The sequence below is a fragment of the Podarcis bocagei genome (genome assembly GCF_964188305.1).
Source record: "Podarcis bocagei genome assembly, chromosome: 1".
NCBI classification, from domain to species: domain Eukaryota; kingdom Metazoa; phylum Chordata; class Lepidosauria; order Squamata; family Lacertidae; genus Podarcis; species Podarcis bocagei.
In genome coordinates, this window is record NC_138125.1 from 11349171 (window position 1) to 11369233 (window position 20063).

At 46.2% G+C, this 20063-nt stretch overlaps 1 protein-coding gene across 1 annotated transcript in view; it reads right to left on the minus strand.

Annotated features, from left to right (window-relative positions):
• Window positions 1–19856, minus strand: part of ESR2 (estrogen receptor 2) — a 79902-nt gene extending 60046 nt beyond the window's left edge. The window contains exon 1 of the mRNA XM_081192834.1: window positions 19515–19856. The gene's annotated coding sequence lies outside the window, so the exon portion shown is untranslated. The remainder of the gene's footprint in view (window positions 1–19514) is intronic.
• Between the last annotated feature and the right edge of the window lie 207 nt (window positions 19857–20063).

A 20063-nucleotide genomic window follows, 5' to 3' on the forward strand; every position in this document is an offset into this window, starting at 1 on the left:
TGTGGTGGTACCTTCACCTTCCCCATTACTTCAGTCCCTGCTAGGGTGGCTTGGGCCCCTACGGAACCCTTCTCCCCTTTGCAGTGTTCTAGGCAATGTGCTGAACCAAAGGACACCACTCTTTGATGCCAGCCAACCAGCGGATCATGTAGAGCTAGCCAGCTCATTCCCAAAATAATGGGAGCGCCTCCCAGGGTGGCCACATTAAACGCTATCAGTTCTGTGTGCCTTGCCACCCTCATTATCATTGGGACAGTCTGCAAGCGGACTCCTCCTCCCAACAACTCCCTGCCATCAATCGTGGTCACCTGCAGGGGGTTGCTTAAAGGGATGGTCTGTATCTGGTGTTCAGCAGCAAACTCCTTGCTCATAAAATTGCAGGAGCTGCCTGAGTCCAATAGCGCCTTTATTTTTAGGGGGTGCCCATTCTGCAGCTCTAGCGACACTTCAATCACTAGAGCAGGTCGAGGAGCTTCTGGCACGGGCACTTTCACTGCTCTTTGGCCTGGCTGCAGTGCCCCAATTGTGGCAACCAGGCGTTGGCTTTTACCTGCTCCGCTCCCCCTTCTTCTCCCCCCTCAACAGCTCCCACCATCCCTTGCCATTCCTTCCTCTGGGGGCAGACTCTGGCAAAGTGGCCTGGCTGTTGGCAGAGATAGCATTTCCGGGGGCCCTTTCCCTCCTTCTTAGCTCCCTCGCTGGTTTTTGAAAATGCGCGCGCGCGCGCTGTTCCGATTTCCATCGGCTCTGCCGGCGGGAAAGCTGGCTCAGGAATGTCTGGAATGCGGAACTCCTTCCAACGTTCCCCTCTCCCTTCCCGCCTCTCCAAGGCTCTTGCCTCCTGCCGCGCTCCTATGGTCAGCGCAGATTTGGTCAGCTGATCCATAGACTCCGCCCTGGGGCTCCGTGCCAGCTCGTCTTTCACCCCCGAAGAAAGACCTTCTTCAAATAGCATTTGAACGGGTGCCGCCGATAAATCCCAACTCAGTCTGTGAATCAGCATGGTAAACTCAGTCCAATATTCACGGACAGATCGACTCCCCTGCTTACAAGCCATTAGCTGTCTGCGCACCACCCCTTCCTCAATATCGCTGGAAAACATGATATCCATTGCACGAAAGAACTTCATTGTGTCCTTTAGTATGTCATTGTGCGTTGCCATTAGGGGTCGCACCCAGTCTCTAGCCCCTTTCTCAAGATGCCCAATTACAAAAGCAACTCGCGATTCCTCATCAGGGAACTCATCGAACTGCACATTAAGGGCATATTGCATCTCTGTCCTAAAAGCATGGTAGTCCTTGGGGTCCCCCCCAAATTTCTGCACCAATCCTGGTACCTTTCTGGGGAATTGAGTGGCTCTCCCCTTCTTGTCTGCATCCTGAGCCCTTCTCTCCTCCAGCCTCGCCGTCTGCAGGGCCAGTTGAACCTCCAACGCTCGGTATCTATCTTCCAAGCTTGGACCAGCTCCAGCCCCTGCTCCTCCGGTTCCGGTTGGTTCGCTCATGACGCCTTCTCTTGCACAGGCAGCGTACAAAGACTGTCGGACTGCTGTGAGGGTTTGATTAGCTGCTTGTGCGTGAAAACGTGCTCCCTCAGAGTTTGTGCGCCCCCACAAACCTCCGTGTGTGACGGAGCTCCTCAGACATGTCTGCTCTAGTCACTAGTAGAGTCCGACAGTGGCTGTCTGCGGAAGCGTTTCCAGCAAAGAAGTTCCTTAACGGAAACGCGTCTCCTGGACTCACGGCGTGACAGTTTCCTGCGAGGTATGGGTCTCCCTATGGGAGACTCCGATACCTCCCCACTGTTCTCGCTGGAAGCCTCCCTGAGCCCTCCCTCCTGCTCGCATTCCCTCAGAGACCCGCTCCTCCCCCTGCTGGTCCCTGCTTCAGCAGTTGAGTCTCTTTCATCCTGCCTGAGTCCCTCCACCACCTGATGCTCTGATGGCAGTTCCCTGACACTTAAATTTCAAAGGAAGCAGCTCCTCTCTCTCCCTCCCTGCCGGCCAGGGAGGAGGGAGGCTCCAACTGTGTTGCTTGGCTGTGCTGCTCACCCAATAAGAAGTCTAAGAACGACTGGGGGGTGGAGCTTGCATGCCTTGTGTGTGGCTAGTTAATGCAAGCTGAGTTGGTTTTTGAATGCTGGATGCCAAATTGTTGCACGTGCTGCTGCAAACTTTGCAGTGCAAAGCCAGGCCGGGGAGCCATCTTAAGTTGAGGCTGCATAGGCCTTGTGGTGCATGTGATTCAGATTCTATTCAGTTGAACCTCTGGTTACAAAGTTGGTTGGACAGAGTTCTCGAAGCTACCAGCATGAGTTTGACCAGACTGCAGGAGGACAGGAAGACTGGAGCGCCTGGAACAGGTGAGGCTGCAGGTCCCTTATTTTGGCTGCTGGTCCCTCATTTTCAAGGCTACAGGTCCTTTTCAAATCTGTAAGTTGACAGCTATGTAATGGGGCCTCCCGCTGCTGCAGCCATGCGATTTCTCTTCTCATCCTGAGGTAAAGTTTTTAACCTGAGGTACTATTTCTGGGTTAGTAGAGTCTGTAACCTGAAGCATCTGTAACCCGAGGTACCACTGTATGCAGATTCTGCCCCCCACTCAAATATGTGAAGGCTTCAAAGGTCTAAAGGAATCAAATAAAACACCCCTTTCAGACTTCCCACATGCACCTGGCCATCCACTGTAAAAAAGGGCTGCTGGACTAGATGGCCCATTAGCTTTGATCCAGCTGGATTCTCCTTCTGTTATGCCCAAACTATCAATGATAAATGATTATTTATTTGAAATGCTACAATGGGGCAATATTTAGCTTCCGAAATGGGAAATGATGCTGGGTCCTATGTTGGCCTGAGATCCAGCATCATTTTCCTTTTCAGAAACATACGTACGTACGTACATACATACATACATACATACATACATTTATTTATTTATTTATTTATTTATTTATTTATTTTATAGCTTTTATAGGGGGGAATATTTCAGCAACAGCTTGTGCAGGCACTCCATACATGAAGATAGTTGCTTACTTTTACCACTGTACATCTTCAGATATAGCTGCTCAGAAAGCAGCTGAAGAAAGCCTTGAGAAAGTAAACAAACTGCAACAGCACGGAAGGGAGAAATGAGCTCTTTTTCTTCTTAACTCTCCTTTAATCATAGCAATCATAGGTGCTAGAGCCTTGTAACAACATCTATTCAAGGAAACCTCTGATTGTTGCATTGAAATCCATTCAACAAATACCTAGCGAAGCCAAGATAATTTCAGCATGCAAATTTGTGAAGCCTCAATTAGCGTTAATAAACCAAAGAGCAAACACAGAATATGCTGTGCAGTCTGCAGCTCTGAGACTGCAGGAGGACTGTCTGGAGAGAGAGAAATAAAGAGAAAGAGAGCAAGAGAGATCACTCCTGGTCAGTCTAGCTCAGATCTATATAGCAGTCCCTCCAAGTTTCTCTATTTTCTAGGGACGGCCCTGAGAAAAGCCGTCCCAGCTTCTGATTTGATCCAGAAATGTCCCACTTTTCCTTAGGATGTCCCTACTTTCATTGGAAAAATGTTGGAGTTATCCGACCCCCGAGCCATCTGAAGGCAATCCTGTATAGGGAAGTGTTTTTTTAATATTTAATGATTTTATTATATTTTTATGTATGTTGGATGCTGCCCAGAGTGGCTGGGGCAACCCAGTAAGAGGTGTGGGGTTTAAATAGTAAAATTATCTTTATGGAATGGGATGTCCCTATTTTCAACAGAGAAATGTTGCAGGGTATGACATAATACGCAGAATAAGGTCATATCATTCATGTGGGGAGATGCAATATTTTTTGATGTCTCGCATACAAAAAGCAAAAAACACCAGGATGTAATAACTTGCACATCCAAAATAGAGGCTTTGTTTTTCTCTCTTCCTGTTTTGCTACTTTGCTATACAGAGGGAGTCTTTATAACTTTATAATACACAAACCCAGTACTTTTTTTCTAAAAAAAATAATAATGTTTAGGGGTACTGTCGTTTTAACTCAAGAAAATCAGAATTTTATAGTTCAAATCCGGAAAAATAAATACAATGGTACCTTGGGTTAAGTACTTAATTCGTTCCAGAGGTCCGTACTTAACCTGAAACTGTTCTTAACCTGAAGCACCACTTTAGCTAATGGGGCCTCCTGCTGCTGCCGCGCCGCCGGAGCACAATTTCTGTTCTCATCCTGAAGCAAAGTTCTTAACCTGAAGCACTATTTCTGGGTTAGCGGAGTCAGTAACCTGAAGCGTATGTAACCTGAAGCGTATGTAACCTGAGGTACCACTGTATAGTACAGTGGTATCTCTACTTACGCGCACCTCTGGTTACATATCCTTCGGGATACGCATGCGGCAAACCCGGAAGTATTTTTCCGGGTTTCGCCGTGCACATGTGCAGCAGTGCTCTACTGTGCCTCGCACATGCGCAGAACAGGTTGGGAAAACCTTGAGATCCGACCGGAGCTCTGGAACAGATCCCATCCGCAACCAGAGGTACCACTGTAAATGGACAAAAGTACAAAGATTCACCAAATGTTTAGGGGTATGCGTACCCCTGTGTCCCCCCCCCAGAAGAAAAGCACAGCACAAACCTATAGAAACATGCACACAGACACATACCACCTCCAGGCTGCAGTGGCACAATCCTGTACCCAGACAGTGAGACTGCCTGCACCCCAAGATCATCATCGGAGGCCTTCCTCCATGCACCTGCTCCTAGAGAAATCTAGAAGGAGGCTTTTCGGAGAACAGGCCTTTTCAGAGGTAGCCCTATTAGGGCTGTCATATGTCCAGAATTTCCCAGACATAACCAGGATTTGGCCTTCGGGGTCTCTGCCATGGGAGCATATTCACCCAGTGCTTTTCCAGCTACACTGGCTCCCGGTGGAGTGTTGTTTAGTCGTTTAGTCATGTCCGACTCTTCGTGACCCCATGGATCAGCGCACGCTAGGCACTCCTGTCTTCCACTGCCTCCCAGTTTGGTCAGACTCATGCCGGTAGCTTCGAGAACACTATCCAACCATCTCGTCCTCTCTCATCCCCTTCTCCTTGGCCCTCCATCTTTCCCAACATCAGGGTCTTTTCCAGGGAGTCTTCTCTTCTCATGAGGTGGCCAAAGGATTGGAGCCTCAGCTTCAGGATCTGTCCTTCCAGTGAGCACTCAGGGCTGATTTCCTTCAGAATGGATAGGTTTGATCTTCTTGCATTCCATGGGACTCTCAAGAGTCTCCTCCAGAACCATAATTCAAAAGCATCTATTCTTCGGTGATCAGCCTTCTTTATGGTCCAGCTTTCACTTCTATACATCACTACTGGGAAAACCATAGCTTTAACTGTACGGACCTTTGTTGGCAAGGTGATGTCTCAGCTTTTTAAGATGCTGTCTAGGTTTGTCATTGCTTTTCTCCCACCTTGTACCCGGTGGAGTACAAGGTCAGATTTAAGGTGCTGCTTTTGACCTTTAAAGCCCTTCACGGCCTAGGACCCTCGTACCTACAGGACCGCCTCTCCTAGTATGCCCCACGGAGGACCTTAAGGTCCATAAATAGCAACACCCTAGAGATCCCGGACCCTAAGGAAGTCAGATTAGCCTCAACCAGAGCCAGGGCCTTTTCAACACTGGCTCCAGCCTGTGGAACGCTCTGCCTCATGAGACCAGGGCCCTGCAGGATCTGATTTCTTTCCGCAGGGCCTGTAAGACAGAGTTGTTCCGCCTGGCCTTTGGCTTGGAGCCAATTTGATTCCCTCCCCCTCTTTCTTTTTCCTTTCTCCTCCTGTGATGAGGCTGCATTTTAATTGTTTTAATGTTTTATTTTAATCTTGTCTTTAAGTTGTATTCATTTATCTCATTTTTATTATTGGTTGTTAGCCGCCCTGAACCCGGCCTTGGCTGAGGAGGGCGGGGTATAAATAAATATTATTATTATTATTATTATTATTATTATTATTATTATTATTATTAACAGTGTCCATGCAGAAATCGCTGAAATGTCCAGGAAAATCTGGACATATGGCAACCCATGTCAGAAGTATAGGTTTTGGCAGATTTCAAAACTTCACGTGCACCCCTACCCTGGCTTGTAGGGACACGGGTGGCGCTGTGGGTTAAACCACAGAGCCTAGGACTTGCCGATCAGAAGGTTGGTGGTTTGAATCCCCGCGACGAGGTGAGCTCCCGTTGTTCGGTCCCAGCTGCTGCCAACCTAGCAGTTTGAAAGCACATCAAAGTGCAAGTAGATAAATAGGTACCGCTCCGGCGGGAAGCTAAACGGTATTTCCGTGTGCTGCTCTGGTTCGCCAGAAGCGGCTTAGTCATGCTGGCCACATGACCCGGAAGCTGTACGCCGGCTCCCTTGGCCAATAAAGCGAGATGAGCGTCGCAACCTCAGAGTTGGCCACGACTTGACCTAATGGTCAGGGGTCCCTTTACCTTTACCTTTACCCTGGCTTGTGGAATGCTCTCCTAAGGAAAGCTCACCTGGCACCAATATGGATAGCTTTTCCGTGCCAGGCAAATGCATTTTTTGTTCTCCCAGGCATTTGGGGACTGATTGATCTGCAGAAGACACCCATTTCCGGTCTGTAAAATTGTAGCCCTTTCAAGACTCTTAATCTCAGGGTCATGGGTTCAAATCCCACTTTGGGCAAAAGATTCCTGCATTGCAGGGGGTTGGACTAGATGACTCTCATGGACACAGGTGCCAACTCCCTTGGGCCCTGGGTGCCTGAGCACCTACAAAATTCCCCACGAAGGGGCCGGGCACCCACAAATTTCGGTGTCAGGGCCATGCAAGCTGCATGGCACCCATGGCCCCGGGCAGACACGGTTGCGGCCAAGTTGGCACTCCCGTTCATGGCCCCTTCCAGCTCTACAATTCTATGATTCACATCTATTTGACTCCCTAAGCAAGGCTGGGCTGGATGAATCCCAAGGCGGAATTAAGATTGCCGAACAAAATATCAACAACCTCAGATATGCAGATGACACAACTGTTAAGTTGTGGGTGAACATATCAGACGACACAGCGATTCTTCAAACAGCCCTTGTTTATTCACAGGCCAGAACAGAACTGAACTGAAGGGTTCAGCCAGCCTGCTTATATAGAGCTCCACTAGAACGCAACAGTAACCATTTTCTGTAACTATCCAATCACTGAACATCACTTTCGATCCCTTATTTGCATATGTGGACCTGAACTATCTACAGTATCCCCTTGCTGGCCCAGGGTGAGAACTTCAGTACATAACAACCAGCTTGATGGCAGAAAGTGAGGAGGAATTAAAGAACCTTTTAATGAGGGTGAAAGAGGAGGGCGTAAAATATGGTCTGAAGCTCAACATAAAAAAAAACTAAGATCATGGCCACTGGTCCCATCACCTCCTGGCAAATAGAAGGGGAAGAAATGGAGGCAGTGACAGATTGTACTTTCTTGGGCTCCATGATCACTGCAGATGGTGACAGCAGCCACGAAATTAAAAGACGCCTGCTTCTTGGGAGAAGAGCAATGACAAACCTAGACAGCATCTTAAAAAGCAGAGACATCACCTTGCTGACAAAGGTCCATATAGTTAAAGCTATGGTTTTCCCAGTAGTGATGTATGGAAGTGAGAGCTGGACCATAAAGAAGGCTGATCGCCGAAGAATAGATGCTTTTGAATTATGGTTCTGGAGGAGACTCTTGAGAGTCCCATGGACTGCAAGAAGATCCAACCTCTCCATTCTTAAGGAAATCAGCCCTGAGTGCTCACTGGAAGGACATCCTTCCAGTGGCTCCAAGACTTTAGCCACCTCATGAGAAGAGAAGACTCCCTGGAAAAGCCCTGATGTTGGGAAAGATTGAGGGCACAAGGAGAACGGGACGACAGAGGACGAGATGGACAGTGTTCTCGAAGCTACCAGCATGAGTTTGACCAAACTGCGGGAGGCAGTGGAAGACAGGAGTGCCTGGTGTGCTCTGGTCCATGGGGTCACAAAGAGTCGGACACAACTAAACGACTAAACAACAACAAAAGCAAGAAATCCAGCTTCCTGGCAGGATCGCCAGCCTCGTTCTTGAAGGCAAAGCAATACATCTCAGCTCTCAAATGAACTAGAGCAATCTCCTAGGTTTTGTTGTTGTTGCAAGGAGCAGAACTAGGCCTGCTTCATCTCTTCTTGATTCAGAAGCCCTTGATACAAGAACAAAAATATATCTGTATGTCTACCACAGACAGTGAGCACACAACCCAAACCCCACATGCAATAACCCAAGAATCCAAACCGTGTCACAAAACGATACAACATCACTTCGCATGATACGCTCACTGTTATATTTTTACCAGGCAAAGTATTCAAATTAATTCCTATTAGCCTTTCTGGGCTGCGCCCCCCCACCCACCCCTGGTTGCATAATATACTGACATTGCTTAATTACAGTAGATGGTAAATTTTCAAGGTCTAGTCTGTTAAACTGATTAAAAAAAGAATATGCAGGTAAAAAATTCAAAACTTGGCCCGTGTTGCAGAGAAATTGGTTTTAGACATTGGCCCCCTGCTTCTGCAAACACCAATGGTCACTGCGACCTGCACAGTGTGCTTATTTGAACCACACCCAACAGTTTTCTGCGCAAGTATATCCTTATCGTATATTTGATGTCCAAATTTTGGGCTTCAATTCCTTCCAAAGAGACAAATCTATTAAACCCAGCCTGTGAGTCATATTTGCACAACTTTAAACCCGAGAGTTGTGTCAATATAAAGGAATCCATGCGCGACATTACCAGTTTTATTGTGTATTTTTTTGTGGGGACGGTGTTACCTGCTTAAGAACAAATTTAGCCATTCGTTTCAGAAAAGCACATCTTTATGCAGGGGTTTATTTCAATCGGTTGTAATACTGGCCTTTCTCAGGAGCTGCAGTAATGTCCCATAGATACTGGGTAGCCAGGAAATCTTCAAAGCTTAGGAGGTTTCAAGGCCGGCAGTCTCAGCGTGAGACCTTGCCAGCAGGAAGATATCAGCCACGATAAGCCGCTTCTAAGCATCAGGAGACAAAATATTTCCTGCTACTGATATTTGCTCCCACAGTCTCCTTTAATCAGAAATGCTTTATAATTTCTTCTCCTTTCCCCTCTACTCCCACCCACTCGTCTCTTATATTCCAAGGTGGGGGGGGGGGGAGAGACCCACAATCCACAATATTTTTATTAGGACCAACTGCAACATCAGAGAACAGAGAGGAAGCTTCCCAGAACTCTTAATCAGGCTGGATTTTAAGCAAAGTTAGGATGGTGCTGGCAGGGGGAGCAAAACTTTTTTGATGCTGAAGCCACAAAGTGGCTAGACTTTTAGGAGTGCTCCACTATGGAAGATAAATTAAAATACTATTTCCGACTTCTTTTCTTTAAGATGGGTCATAGGAGGAGATATCCGACTTAGACTGGCTGGAAGGCACATAGAATCATAGAATTGTTAGAGCTGGAAGTGACCCCGAGGGTCATCTAGTCCAACCCCCTGCAAGGCAGGAATCTTTTGCCCAACGTGGAATTCGAACTCATGACCCTGAGATTAAGAGTCTCGTGCTCTACTGACTGAGCTATCCCAGGACAATGCAGCAAGCTTGGTGAAGCTCAGATGATCTCAAGCTACTGAGTGCCTGGATGGAAGACTAGCTGGAAATCCTATGAACCTTCATTATATTTAGATTGTTGTAAGCTGCCTTGGGTGGGAGGCAGGTGAAACTGTGGTCTAAACCACAGAGCCTAGGGCTTGCCTTTCGGAAGGTCGGTGGTTCGAATCCCCGCGGCGGGGTGAGCTCCCGTTGCTCGGTCCCAGCTCCTGCAAACCTAGCAGTTCGAAAGCATGTCAAAATGCAAGTAGATAAATAGGTACCACTCTGGCGGGAAGGTAAACGACGTTTCCGTGCGCTGCTCTGGTTTGCCAGAAGCGGCTTAGTCATGCTGGCCACATGACCCAGAAGCTGAACGCCGGCTCCCCCGACCTATAGAGTGAGGTGAGCGCACAACCCCAGAGTCGTCCGTGACTAGGCCTAATGGTCAGGGGTACCTTCACCTTTAAGCTGTCTTGAGCTAGCTTGTGCCTAGAAAGGCGGGGTGCAAATTTTTAGAATAAACATACAAGCAGTCCCTTAAACCCACTGGATGTAAACGAGGATGGGGTAGAATTGGATTCAGTTCATATATAAAGGTGAACCTACCTAATCCACATTTTCCAATGCAGTAAATGAACCGAAACATCTTTCAAACTTCTCATCTCCCTGAATTTTGCAATGCAGTTCTCTAGGCAGGTCATGTGCAAAAAAAAATGGAAATTGACTTAGATATAAATCCAGAAAAATAACCATGTTTCAGCGGTGGACTGGGAACAGTCTGAGCTACCTGAATGCTCCAGCAGTTCTCATGTAAAGGTAAAGGGACCCCTGACCATTAGGTCCAGTCGTGGACGACTCTGGGGTTGTGGCGCTCATCTCGCTTTATTGGCCCAGGGAGCCGGCGTACAGCTTCCGGGTCATGTGGCCAGCATGACTAAGCCGCTTCTGGCGAACCAGAGCAGCGCACGGAAACGCCGTTTACGTTCCCACCAGAGCGGTACCTATTTATCTACTTGCACTTTGATGTGCTTTCAAACTGCTAGGTTGGCAGGAGCTGGGACTGAGCAACGGGAGCTCACCCCGTTGCGGGGATTCGAACCGCCGACCTTCTGATCGGCAAGTCCTAGGCTCTGTGGTTTAACCCACAGCGCCACCCACATCCCAAGTTCCCATGTATTCCTTGTTTAATACAGGGATTTGGAATTCGTGGTCCTCCAGATGTTGTTGGACTATAACTCCCATCCTCCTTGACCATTGGCCATACTGGTAGGGAGTTGATGGGAGTTGAAGTCCAGCAACATCTGAAGGACTATGTATTACATGGGGTTCTTGGTGATGTTAGCCATCCCTTCAATTTAAAAAATAATCACCAGGTGTGCCTTTTCTTTTGAAGTATAAGTGATTCTTCGAAACAAGGCACATTCCCTAGCCAACAATAGCTATGGCTTAAGGTTGGCTAGCAATAGAGAGCAACAAGCCATGGCCTGTTTCATCCATAACAGGAAACCATAATTTTCTGGTTTGTTTATTCCTCTGGGGAAGGAGCAACAAGAGAATGATCAGGCAGCACATACCAGCACACCTGTCACAATATATCACAATAAGCTAGAAAGTCTGGCTTCTGCCATTATGTGCACATGGGGCCAAAGTGCCTGCTATTTTTATATTTGGTCTTTCTTCTTGCCTCTAGGTGGAGTCCAGACTGCCACTATGTACAGGTGGGATTCAATGGCATGCCAGCAGGGTCAGGTGGTACAATTAAAGTTGATTTTGAAGCTCTAGTGCTTCCTTGGAAAACCTGTTTATTTATGAGCACAATTCAAAGTGTTGGTGATGACCTTTAAAGCCCTAAACGGCCTCGGTCCAGTATACCTGAAGGAGCGTCTCCACCACCATCGTTCTGCCCACATCGTTCTGTGTGACATTTTAGTGTTTTTTTGGTCTTTGTTGGAAGCCTCCCAGAGTGGCTGGGGAAACCCAGCCAGATGGGCGGGGTACAAATAATAACTTATTATTATTATTATTATTATTATTATTATTATTATTATTATTATTATAGAATCGTAGAATTGTAGAGTTGGAAGGGACCCTGAGGGTCATCTAGTCCAACCCCCTGCAATGCAGGAATCTCAGCTTAAAGCATCCATGATAGATGGCCATCCAACCTCTGCTTGAAAACCTCCAAGGAAGGAGAGTCAACCACTCCCCTTGGGAATCTGTTCCACTGTCGAACAGCTCTTACCACCAGAAAAGTCGTCCGGATGTGTAGCCAGAATCTCCTTTCTTGTGACTTAAATCCACTAGTTCGAGTCCTACCTGCCAGAGCAGGGGAAAACAAACTTGTTCCATCTTCCATGTGACAGCCCTTAAGATATTTGAAGATGGCTACCATATTTCCTCTCAGTCTCCTCTTTTCCAGGCTAAACATACCCAATTCCCTCAACCATCCCTCATCAGGCTTGGTTTCCAGACCCTTGATCATTCACCCCCCCCCCAAAAAAATAGTGGTTTTCTCTTATAATAAACAAATATAAACACAGAAAAAAACATTACATTTAACACAACATAAAAACTTAACAACAATAAAAACGCGAAAGTTAAAAGAAGATTTTTTACTTCTTATTATTCTATTATATTTACATTGCTAGAAGACTTCCTTGACACCTTCCAATCTGAATTTCATCATAACACATATTTAGCAGTTCCCAATTTCATATTTGTAACATCAATATCCTCTTTCATTACAAACTTCTTATCCTTACTTCCAATTATAGACCCTTGATGATTTTGGTTGCCCTCCTCTGCCCACGTTCCAGCTTGTCAACATCCTTCCTAAATTGTGGCACCCAGAACTAGACACAGTATTTCAGGTGTGTTCTGACCAAGGCAGAATAGAGCAGTACTATTACCTCTCTTGATCAGACACTAGACTTCTGTTAATGCAGCCTGGAACAGCGTTAGCTTGTTTTGCTGCTGCATCACACGGTTGACTCATGTCAAGCTTATGTTCACTAAAACCCCTAGATCTGGAGGGGAGAGAGTCAGGAGTGAACAGCAGAAAGCTTTGGGATTAGGCTCTCTGAGAACAGAGAGTCAGTTTCAGGAACACAGTAAGAATCAATACTTTGGCAAGCTCCATGGGGCAGCTGTGTCCTGATATCACGCCCTCCAACAGCGAACTCTGTGCTGCCATGCAAACAGGAACAGAGCCACAACTGAGAAGCCTGTTTGTAACTGCTTGTAATATTGCATTTTTTAAATTATTGTTTGGGGAAACCCTGGTCTAGAATGCTATTTACATACTGAGTGCTGTGCACTAAGGTATTTTAATAAGAAAACAAAATTTATCGAAAATAGATGGCCAAGTGTTCAAAATCTTGACAGGAACCCAAATGGGGGGGGGGGGAAACCTGGTAGAGAAAAAGATGACTTGGCATTTCTGTCCAAAAGAGATACAGTGGTACCTCAGGTTAAGAACTTAATTCGTTCCGGAGGTCTGATCTTAACCTGAAACTGTTCTTAACCTGTGGTACCACTTTAGCTAATGGGGCCTCCCGCTGCCAACTTGCAATATCTGTTCTCATCCTGAAGCAAAGTTCTTAACCTGAGGTACTATTTCTGGGTTAGCGGAGTCTGTAACCTGAAGCATCTGTAACCCGAGGTACCACAGTAAATGCAAATCCTGCCAGGTTCAGAAATCTCATGAGATCCCATTCACTCTGTGACTGTATGACGCAGCATCCTGTCAGAGGCCTGGTGCATCCATCCCAAAGCTCAGGAAGCTTCTGCCCTCTTAAACAACCCAACAGTAAAATCAGCAGCAACTAGGCCCCTGACAACCTTCGAAAACCTCCTCCTAACAACAAAGGGAAACGGTAAAGGGATGGTATCCGCAATATACAAAATACTACTCCAAAATCCCACAAACCCCCTAGACGCAATCAAAAAACAATGGGAGAATGACATAGGCTATGAGATTAACCCCACTCAATGGACCAGAATGTGGTCTAAACCCCCCTTTAAATCCATATCAACGAAAAGAAAAAAACTCTCTCCGAAACTCACCTACTGGTCGTACCTAACACCAAGAAAACTAGCGATAATACACCCAGGAATCTCACCAAAATGCTGGAGAGGGTGCACCTCCACAGGCACATACCTCCACATGTGGTGGAAGTGCCCCAAAATCCAACTATTCTGGACAACAGCCACATGATAAATATGTAAAATAAGCAAGTATTAAACACCCCAGAATTCGCCCTACTAAGCATCTTCCAAGACAACAATGCCCATTTACACCACAAAGAACTCATAACCCACCTACTTTCAGCAGCCAGAAACACCATAACCAGACACTGGAGAGAGCTGTCAGGAGTAAGCATGGACCAATGGTACCAAATAGTATGGGAAACAGCCCTACTAGAAAAATTAACCAATAAACTGAAACTGACACGAGGACAAACAGGAGAAGATGCCTTTACCCCAGTATGGCTCCCCTTTATCACATACACAGCCTAACAAGACAATGACAAGAATCCACCGACAGCATACAAATCAATATGGCTAACCTGATCCAAAACATTCATCCACCCCACTCACACACAAAAACAAAGATCACCTCAGCCAATCACAAACAACCACATCCTAGGCCAACCCCAACCTCTCTCACCACCAAAGGAACACAAGTGAACAGCACAAGCATCGCTGACACCAAACCCTACATACATTAAGCATAATAGAAACATCGCCACCCGACCCCACCCCCACCCATCTTCCCCCCCACCCCTTTTTTTCTCCCCCTAATGTCTCAACAAATGAAACGGATTTGTAAAAATGTTACATGGGAAAAATACGAGAGACATTACACATACTTCTGTAAAACAAGAAAATCTTTAACATGTGTGATGTCACGCACACATCACTCCCCCCTCCAATTGCCCTTGCATGCTGGCACCTCTGGCCTTAACTATTCCCCTGCGGAAAAAATTCACTGCACGCCTCTGGCAACGCAATAGCTCCCTGCTTGGCTTAAAGCAGCAAAGCAGAACTCTGGCAAGAGCCCTAGTAAGTTCAGACTTGCCCAAGGCCATAGTGGGAGATTTGTGACTGGGCGGGGATGTGGAGCTTCCTTCAAACCCAACGCTGCCTCAAACACCCAGCCCACTCCATTCCAGCATTGATGGGACACAAATCTTTGAAGCATTGTGCATAATTTTGCCTTCATAGAATCTTAGAACTGGAAGAGACCCCAGGGGTCATCTAGTCCAACCCCTTGCAATGTAGGAATCTCAGCTAAAGCATCCATGGCAGATGGCCATCCACTCTCTGCTTAAAAACCTCCAAGGAAGGAGAGTACATCACCTCCCGTGGGACTCTGTTCCACTGCCTAACAACTCTTACTGTCAGAAAGTTATTCCTGATGTTTAGTCGGAATCTCTTTTCTTGTAACTTAAATGCACTAATTCGGGTCCTACCTGCCAGAGCAGGAGAAAAGCAGGCTGTCACCTTCCGTGTGACAGCCGTTTAGATATTTAACGATGGCTACCATATCTCCTCTCAGTCTCCTCTTTTCCATACCCAATTCCCACAACCGTTCCTCATAAGGCTTTTTCCAGACCCTTGATCATCTTGGTCGCCCTCCTCTGCACACCTTCCAGCTTGTCAACATCTTTCTTAAATGGCAGCACCCAGAACTAGAAACAGTATTTCAGGTGTGTTCTGACCAAGGCAGAATAGAGCAGTACTATTACCTCTCTTGATCAAACACTAGACTTATGTTAATGCAGCCTGGAACAGCGTTAGCTTGTTTTGCTGCTGCATCACAAGGTTGACTCATGTTAAGCTTGTGGTCCACCAAGACCCCTAGATCCTTTTCACATGTACTGCCGTTAAGCCAGGTGTCCCCCATCCTATATTTGTGCATCCGGTTCTTCCTGTCTAAGTGCATAACCTTACATTTGTCCCTATTGAAATTCGTTTTGTTAGCTTGCGCCCAGTTCTCCAATCTGTTAAGGTCATACTGAATTCTGATTCTGTCTTCTGCAGCATTAGCTACCCCTCCCAGTTTGGTGCTATCTGCAAATTTGATGAGCATCCCCTCAATTCCTGTTTCAAGCGATAAGCTCAAATTTGAAAGTCAAATCAGTTCAAAATGTATAGCAGGGTTTGTTTGTTTGTTTGTTTGTTTTTGTTGCTGGTGGTGTGTGCGTTTGTGTGTTTAACTGATGGCCAAGAACTAATGAGAGGTAAGAGTCATTGTAATCTACTTTGAAGAGGCTGGCAGATTTTAGCATGTGCCAGTCCATAGTCTACGAGACGCAGGTGGCGTTATGGGTAAAACCTCAGTGCCTAGGACTTGCTGATCGTATGGTCGGCGGTTCGAATCCCCGCAGCGGGGTGAGCTCCCGTCATTCGGTCCCAGCTCCTGCCCACCTAGCAGTTTGAAAGCACCCCTAAGTGCAAGTAGATAAATAGGTACCGCTCTGGCGGGAAGGTAAACAGCGTTTCCGTGTGCGGCACTGGTGCTGGCTCACCAGTGCAGCTTCGTCATGCTGGCCACGTGACCCGGAAGTGTCTTCAGACAGCGCTGGCCCCCGGCCTCTTAAGTGAGATGAGCGCACAACCCTAGAGTCGGACACGACTGGCCCGTACGGGCAGGGGTACCTTTACCTTTAGTCCATAGTCTACTGCATCTAGAGCCAAGTCTAGCATCTCTCTCCTTTTTTTTGAAAAAAGAAAGAGCAAAATATTGACACAAGGTCTCAAAAACATATTAATTGCAATCCTTAACTGTGCATTTGTGTTCGTGTGCCTACTCAGGAATAAGTCCATGTTTGTCATGGAGCTTAACTCCCTCCCAGATAGTATTAGTATTAGTATTAGTATTAGTATTAGTATTAGTATTAGTATTAGTATTAGTATTAGTATATTTCTACCCCACCCATTTGGCTGGGTTTCCCTAGCCACTCTGGGTGGCTTTCAACAGAACATTAAAAACATGTGGTACATTTAAGAACATTAAAGGTACATGTGGATAAAACAGCAGCCTCTGGAGGATAAAAGAATTATACTGACTTGTTGGGATAAAAGAAGACCCTGTGGTGTCTGAAATTTGATCCTTCCAAAAGGCACTGGAGATAAATTCATTTTCAAAATATTATTTTTTTAAAAAAAACCTCTTTAAGCCATTTCCCACCTGAGGTGGTTTATTAAGATTATAGGAAGCAGCCCCGTACTGAGCCACACCATTGGTCCATCCAGCCCAGTACTGTCAACACGGACAGGCAGCAGCTCTCCAATGACTCAGGCAGCTGTAAGTAGAGATGGGATAGAAACAGGAGCCTTTTGCATCCAAGGCAGGTGCTTCCCACTTAGCTACGGCTCTTCCTCCTTATTTTGGCACTTGCCTTTCCTTGTTTTTATCTTGCTATTTGTATTGTCGTGGCAAAACGCCCCAGGAATTTTGACTTTCGGGGCGGCATGGAAATGTTTCGAATAAATAAACAAATAATGCATAGATGCATGCTGTGAAAGCCCACCTAGGTTTATGCTCTCCCTGCACTGCTAGCTTGTCTGGTTTTTGCTTTGTCCTCCTCGAATCGAGAAGGCTGCAAGCAGGAAGGGGTCCCAACAAGCTGGTTTGCCATTAGGTGGCTGCATATCATTGCTCAGGTTGTCTTGCAAACCAGAATAGGATCCCCGCATTTCTGCATATTCCAAGGAGACACAATTTCTCGGGCTCGTCCAAACTTCTTCTTTTTTTCTAGGGACTGGATCTCTGCCCAACTATTTGCCATTTTTATCATTGGCATTCCAAAAATATGAACGCACACACATTGTGATTCAGCGGAGTATTAAAAATAAAAGAGACGGCTGCAAAATTATATAATAAACATAGGCTGCGCTGCATGGATCCGGAACCACGGACCCTTTTAACTGATGTGACAAGCCAGCCCAAAACGCTACCTTGAGGTTTAATCCTACAATCTCTACATCTCTGCGTCGCATAGAAATTGCATAACGCTCCATCTTCTCGACCTTTTGCCACACTGGGCTTCTCCAAAGAAGTGGACTGAGTAATCGTCTCAGTAGCCTTTGTCGGTGAGGAACAAATGAGTACAGATGGTGTGCATTTTGTGAGGGAGGGGGGCTTTACCTGGATCAATCCCTCTACCTGCTTTAAACAAGCGAGAAATTGTGAGGTTCAAGGACACAGTGCACATGAAGCCACCTTTGTCTGCGCCAAACCATTGGTTGTGCTAACTCGGTATGTTGCTGCAACCTTTGGTTGGATATGGCTTCCCAGGGACTTGGGTAGAGATGTGTGGGATTGAACCAGAGATCTGCAGCAGACAGAGCGTGGGCTTTACCTCTGAGATCTGACCCACTCCTCGTGGAAAGGCTATGAAAAACGGTAATGAAGCCAAGCCCTAAGAGGGCAGGATTCGAACCCTCACCTTTCAATGCCCCACTTCAGGCTGCAAAGACACAACCTTTCGAGGCATCGCTGGCAATTGCACAAAGCCCCTGGTGTGGCGTAAGAGGGAATCGTCACCTGTCCTGACATCACTGTGGCACAGAGTGGGCTACAACTCCAAGAAATAGCCACAGGAGATGTGTATTGGATGCATGTAAGACTATGCCTTGGAGACAGGTTTCCAGTGCAAGGAGGACTCCCAGAGGAGCCATGTGATACAGTTAAAAGGAGGCTTCTTCTGAGCACGTACAGAGTAGCCACAACAAGCCCCCCCCTTCGACTTAGCAGGGATATGAGGGCTTCAAGGATGTGACCTTCAAGTCTGTGCCTCTCTGTTTTAGGAAACATACACACTGGGCAAGATCCAGCCAGAGCTAAACGATTTGGAGTCCCATTGGTTTCAAGGAAGTGAGTTAAGCAACAGCTTAAGTTTCCTACTGACATCAATGGGACTTGGGGGCATTTTACGGTGAGCCTATTGTGCCCAATGTGTGATTTCCCCTCAGATCTGGAAGGTATTTTTCTACCCAGCAGTTAAGAGACCAGTTTACAGTCTGCTGCTACTTCCATACGGTGGAATTAGGAATTAATGAGGCATTAGTAGAATGGATGAAGAATTGATGAAATTAATTAATTGGGAATGCCATTGCATTAACCCCTTTCATAACATTCCTTTAAAAAAAGAGTGGAGCATAGACACAAAGGCTGAAAAAACTCATCCCAATGGTGATCCTATGCCTTCCGACTCAGAAGTAATCACCATTGAACTCAATGAGGAGTGTTCCAGAGTTATTTGTATATAGGATTACATATTTAATTTCCCCCACCGCTCAGACTGGGCTCAAGCCAAAAATCACTGCTCCACATCTTTATAATGGATTTGAGTAATTTTTGCCCAAATAAACTCCAGTGAAACAGGAAACTCCAAGCATATGAAAAAATAAATTATTTGGCTTTTCTCTCATTCATATCCAGTTTCCCCATCATTTTGGTTAAAGTATTCACGTGAGTTTTTGAACACTTGTGCCATCCCCAGTCTTTCTTCTTCAGGTGTCATTTAAAAAAACACACACACACACACGTACACGGAAGCAAACCACAAATGACTTAAGTAACATACTTTAGCAATTTTTTCTAGACAACTTTAAGAGTTAAAAAATCTGAAAATTCTGAAATGGTCCTGAGAAAGGCCATTTTGAGCTTTCTAAATCTAACTGTCCTCTTTCCAGAATTATTATCAATCAAATCAACAATAGCATCATTTATTGCTCTCCCATACCCCTTTCCATGATCCATTACCTAGCAATCATTTATATTCTCTCTCTCTCTCTCTCTCTCTCTCTCTCTCTCTCTCTCTCTTTCATTCACTCATACACAATCTCTCTCTATATGTATTAAAATCCACACAGCTCAATACAAGCACCTACCTGAGTGCTTTTGAATGGATCGTTCTTGACTCTGCAATTACTGGGAACGCATTAAACCCGAGCCGGCATTTCCGAGTTTGCTTTTTCTGCTTCCTTTTGCCTCACCAGAGCAACAGCTGTATCCAAGACCGGCTCCGGCAGCACACCGCTGAGCCTCCGTGAGCTCAAATACCAGCCGCTCCGGAGCGGTATCTTGTCAGCTAGTGAGCGCGCACACACGCACACATGCAGACGCCCGGTGTTTTCTTTCCCCGGCAGAAGCAACAGCTTAGTTGAAGTTCCCCTCCTCCTTCCCTGACATGACAAATTTCAGAAGCTTCTTAGTCACTGCCTGCTCTAGTGCCCAGCCTTGCCTGTGCTCGTTCCAAACTAGACTATCCTTGTAGACACCGCCAGGATAATCTATTATCTGACAACACAGACCTAATTGCCAAAGGAAACTTTTGAATCACGCTTTCCAAGTGTCCTTAACCCAGGGACAGGTCCCTGTGTATTTTATTTATTTATTTATTTATTTAATGGTGTGCTGGTGGTAAAAAAAACCTCTCC